The following is a 6,000-nucleotide window of genomic DNA, read 5'->3' on the forward strand; positions in this document are numbered from 1 at the left end:
GTATGTCTTGCCCTCCAGACCCTTCCTCATCTTCACAGCCCTCCTTTGGATGCTCTCTAACACCTTCAGCCCTCCTTATATAGTGGCACCCAGACCTACCCCCAGTGCTGGAGGTGTGGCCGCACAGCACAGAGCAGAGAGGGACAACCCCTCCTCTCAACCAGTGGCAGTGCTGGGCCTGCTGCACCCAGGGTACGGTTGGCCCTTTGGACTGCCAGGGCACGCTGCTGGCTCACATTCAACTTCCCATCAGCCAGAATCCGCAGATCTCTTTCTGCAGATTGGTCAGGACAGACACAGAAGAAAACACTGGGAATGATCAGAGGAGGTTGCAGGGTGGGAGAGGGCTAAGGATGCTGGCCGGTAGGCATGGCAGGGCTCTATGGAGTCTGCCATACCGTTTAGAACTTCTGTTTTAACTTTCAGAAGCTGAAGAAATAATTACAGATTTGACTGGAAAGCCCTTGGCTGGATCATTTTCCATTTGAAAAGGTAATGTTCAGAATGAAACAATTTCTAAAGTCACATTTCTTTAAGGAAATGAACAACACTGATCATCCTGTACTGTCACATTTTGAAACAAATACTTAATTTTTGCATCATGAAATCAGTTTTCCCTAATAGTAAAAACTCAAAATCCAAACAGTGTATTTTTGTAACCTTGAAGAAAACATTTCTAGCTAGAGTTAGCTGTGAGGATTTACTGGCACTGCAATCAAAGACCTGGTCAAGACAACCTGCTTTTACTGAATGGATAACTCCTGCACAGTTTGCATATCCAGGCATTTTTTTCCACTTCAAAGGTGTTTTTTTTTTTTTTTTGTCTATGATTCAAGTCACTAGCCAGACATTACCAAGTGCAGATAGCAAATGAATACCTCAGATGTTTGCAAATAATAGATTTTCGCATACTTGTCCCCCTTCAAGACCACCACTTTATGCACAGCAGTTACTACTCAGCCAGAAGAGCTGGCAGCTGCAGTTAGGTGTGGTTTGAGAACTGGGTCATTTGGAGATACTTGGCCTGGTAATCTCAGCCCTTAAAAGGCTGAAAGGTGATCTCAGCCCCTGGTCCCGATGATTGATGGAGATGCCTTGAAAGTGATGTAGGAGAGGAAGTAAGGTGATATCATGGACTAAATATTGCAAGTCTTCCCAACATGAGAACAGCCCCGCAAGTAGATCTAAGCCACCAAAACTCACTGAGCGCTGGTTTCCAAGGCCGAAGAAGGTATTCTGGTCAAGAGGGAGGAGGTGGTGCGCAGGAGACTTCTCCCGCACGCCAGTAGATGGAGCTCGGTGTTACCAAAGATCTCGGCACAGCCGGCCGAGGTCGCACACATTCCCACCGCCCTAAATCAGGCCTGCTGCTAGAATCAACCATGCTACTTTATGACCTCATTTACTCTGTGTTCACAATTTCGAAGTACTCTTTTCTTATAACAAGAACATTACCAGGTTTCATACTGAAAACTAAGCTGTTATTTGCATTTCCCTTTTTACGCTGGTTGAAAACTGGCAATGAGCTGTAAAAATTTTCTTCAGAAAACATTTGGAACAGGCTAGAGGATACTATAAACTTTCAAAACATAAATGAAACTAATTTAACTGTTCCCTCACAATTTAATAAAGTAAAAATGGAGAACAGTCCTTTCTATTTTGTTCTTCTCGATGCCATGTTCCAAAAGCTTGTTTGGCTAAAATGTAAAAAAGCTTACTTCTTGTAAGCCTTGTCTCTTTTACAGTAGTTCCTTTCTCATCTCCACTCCAGTTCCATTATTTTTTAAATAATATAGCAGAATCAAGAGATTTATGTCAACAAATTGATGCGTGGTAGTCAAATCAGATTTCTCTTGTGCTTTGGCAAGGACATAATGTTGTCAAGCTACTAGTTTTGAAATATCCTATTTTTAATTCTTTGTTTTGAAGTCTCTGGTAGTTTGGTAGAGAAATCTGTTCCGTTATAAAACTACTTTTTATTTAACCCTTACACAACCATGTCACTGTCAGAGCATAGAATTTTATGCATAGCTTATTTATACAATCTTAAATACTAAGACATTTAATTTGAAAAACATATTTGCATTTCTTTTCTGATTCAGGAAAATTCAGCTTCAAAAAATGTAAATTTTGTTGAAATGCCTGTAGCTGAAACCTCCACAGTTAACGCAATATTCGTATGTATACATTTAAGATCTGTAGCACCCACCCTTACATCAAATTCCATCTCTCCTCGCCTTGTTTACTCCTTAGTCAGTGCACTCATAAGCAGACAGGAGATGACACATCAGCATCATAAAACAGGACATTTCCTCAGAACTCCTAGTTTTCCCCCCAGGGCAGTTGTGCTATGCACAAATCAATCTTTGCAGTACCACAGTAAGTTCTTACACGGGTTCTTCCTCTATTGATTCAACATCCTCTGAAGTAAATGGAAATATCAACTGCTCTCAGTGGACTTCATATTCAGTTCTGAACAGCAGAATGTCTTCTCTTTATCTATCAACTATAATTATGTTTAATAAAACTATGTATTTAGCTGTCATAGAGAAGAAATAGTTATTTTCTGTCAGTAAGGGCCACTGATGTGTATTTTTGTTCCTTTGTAGTGTGTCAGTTTTATATAGTTTTACAAAGTTCTTGATTAAGCCAACATGTTTGCAGTGCTGATTTATGTAACCTAGTCATCCATTTTATTGATACAGGCAAATCCAGGTAATATTTTAGAGGATATTTCCTTTTCCATTTAAAAGACATGCAGCTGTGTTGCTATCATTTCTCTAGCCCTAGTTCCTTCAGTTCTGCCACAATCAGATGAAATTCAAAATCTGACTCATGTCTTGATTTTTATTAAATGGTTAATTTCACTTTTTTGACACCACTGCAAGTGTATACGAGTTTGGACTGCTTTGAAGGTTCCATCTGAATTCCTGAACTTTTGAAGCTGTTTTAACAAGTCTTTGAATTCCTGTCATTCCTCTCTTGCTGTAGGTATGAGCTGATTTTTTCTTTTTTTTCTACTCTGTCATTTTGCTCAACAATGCAAAGTTGAATACTTTTGGAAAGCATAGTTATGCGGCAAAGTTTTATGATTGGTTTGAACGATGAACTAGGAGAGGAAAATCTAAAGTCCAGCTTTTGTTTGGGGATGATACAGGTAAAGACTTGAAGGGAATTTGGAGCTATGAGGATAGGAATTCCTCTTCTGATCTCACCAGTAACATGGTGGACTCTCTCAATGTCAGCAGACCCAGAATTCTCTGGGCCAGAATTCTTAAGCCAAATGTTAAAAGGACTTGGCTTTTCAAACATGTTCTTGTAGGGTTTGCCTAACTTGTCCTTTAAGTCTTTCTATGTTGGATATTCCACAGTCTTCTGGAAAAATTTTATTCCAGTGGTTTTTTGCCTTTTCTATTAGATAATGGAGTTTCTGTGCAATGGATTGTGTGTTATTTTAACATGGACTTAACTACATAAAGGGGAATCACTAATGAAGCATAAATTATTACATATATCAGCACAATACAGCCTCTGCAGAAGGCTATGGAAGTATACCTTTTGATGAAGATGTGACGTTCTACATATACATCAGTTACATTAATTCCTATTTGACACAGACTAACAAGACCTGATAATTAACTGAAATCACATCTGTGCAGTGCTTTGCCTCCATTTACCTATGAATGGGTTTAAAATTCACGCTCTTTCTCTAATACAACCTTCTTGAATAGATATTCACTAAATTAGTTTCAAATAGTACAGTACACTTTACAGACCTCCCATTTAGCTATGTAAATAATTATTGTCGTTTTACAATGTAGGGCACCTTGACACTTTTTACTTTAAATTCTGTTCTGAAGAAAAGAAAATCAAAGGTATATGAAACTGCAGGTAGTTGCAACTGTTAACTGCCATTTATTTTGGATCATGCCTTGATGCTACTGAAAATTCTGTGTATGATCAAACCACACGCTAAAGTATTTCTTCTGAGTGTTTTTTTGTACTGTCAAGCTCTTCAATACTACCACCGCTTGACTCTTCAATAATACTTCTTCTAAAAGGAAGAAAAGAGCAGTGTAACTGAGGTACGTAACCACAAATTAAGAGACATGACATCTCTTTCCAGACTAACCCCACGCTGACAGGTAACTCACACAGTCAGATTCACTTTATGCAGTGCCATGCTTTGTGAATAGCCCTCTTGTCTTCTGTGGGTCCCAGGGCTTGGATGGTACTCAAAACACAAAGGGGTCTGCAAATTCTATTTGTAACCCCTCTGGTTTTCAGTTTCTGCAGTTGGAAAAGAGAGAGAACTTTACCTGAGAGGTTTAATTCACACTGAAATTTTCAGATAGACAGACGTGAGAAGTAAAAAGCATTGCCTAAAATAAATACTTTCAGGGCAGCTTTGTTATCGCTCTGGCCACCAGCCCACAGTGCTTTGCATGCAATTTAGTACCGCTGGTGGCAGAAATATTTGATTTGCTAGATTTGTAAGCTCTATCTGTTTAAAAACTATACAGAGAATAAAAAGTGAAGTTTGAGCTGGTATTTATCACCCTCACAAGCACTTATTCCAGTCCTTTCCAAGTGGGTTATCATGATACTCAGTGGTCTTAAGAACAGAGGAAAAGGTGAGAACAGAAAGTACGCTCTTCTTCTCAAAGGATGGCCTCAGTCGTTATGTCTGCGCATGGCCTCCTTCTGTAAGCAGCTGTGAGAAACTCCTTCCTTCTTTGATGTGAGGAAAAAAATGCAAATTTTTTTGTGTGTAGAGCACCTAGCAGTGGAGAGTAGCTGAGAATGCTACAGAGTACAACACTCTCTTGCCATCCTGAGTCTGGAAGCAGTCGAGCCACGATGTTTGCATAAGGCTGTGTGTGAGAGGAGTTCTGCCTTCTGCATTTCATTCTTCTGCACCCCCAGGTCAAGGAGTCATGGAGGCTGAACTGCATGAAAGTAGTCTGCACCTGCTTGCATGGAAATACCTAAAGTCAGAGACATTTAGCAAGCAAATAGAATGATTTTAACTGCCTGGCTCCCTGTCCAAAGCCCTAATTAAATAAAAGTACAGCTTCATAGACAATTCAATCATTTCAGGTGCAATTGACAGTGGTAGTGAGTCTCACACTCTTCTCTCGTGTCCTCTACTGAGCCAACAATGGCAAAATTGCACACTGAGAACAGAAAGGTAAGCTGAGCAGTCTGAAAACTGTTTCATCTGCAGGAGTGGGAGGAAACAGTTAAAGTTCTTTTAAGATATTTGCAGTTGGGTCACTACACAAGTATGTCTTAAATTCTTGCTTTGCATGGCAACGGCAGAAGAAGAAAATACGAAACTTATCACTAGTACGAGAAGTAAGATCTCATCCAAAGTGGCAAAGAATGCAATGGCAATACTCCCAGGATACACAAGGTTAGATTTTGACTGCACCAGTTGCTATTGCCTTCCCTAAAAATAATCCAAGTCCTGATAAGGTAATAAAGACCATCTCACAAATATTTTTCTCACTTTCTGCTTGCTTTATAAGATTATAGAATCATATAATCTTTTCAGTTGGAAAAGACCTTCACGATCATCAAATCCAACCATCCACCTTACTCTACAAGTCCACTGCTAAACCAGGTCCCATAGCACCAAGTCTACATGTCTCTTAAATACCTCCAGGGATGGTGACTCCACCGCTTCCCTGGGCAGCCTGTTCCAATGTCTAATCACCTCTTCCATGAATAAATTATTCCTGATATCCCAAATAAAGTTCACCTGGTGCAACTTGAGGTCATTTCCTTGCATCCTATCACTTGTAACCTGAGAAAAGAGATGAACATCCTCTTCACTACAACCTCCTCTCCAGAAGTTCCTAGAATCATAGAAGGAATCGGGTTGGAAGGGATCTCAAGGATCATCGAACTCCAACCCCTCTCTGCCACAGGCAGGGCAGCCAGCCGCTAGGTCAAGTACTAGATCAGATTGCCCAGGGCCCCATCCAACCTGGCCTT

Source organism: Numida meleagris, chromosome 2 (genome assembly GCF_002078875.1).
Source record: "Numida meleagris isolate 19003 breed g44 Domestic line chromosome 2, NumMel1.0, whole genome shotgun sequence".
NCBI lineage: Eukaryota > Metazoa > Chordata > Aves > Galliformes > Numididae > Numida > Numida meleagris.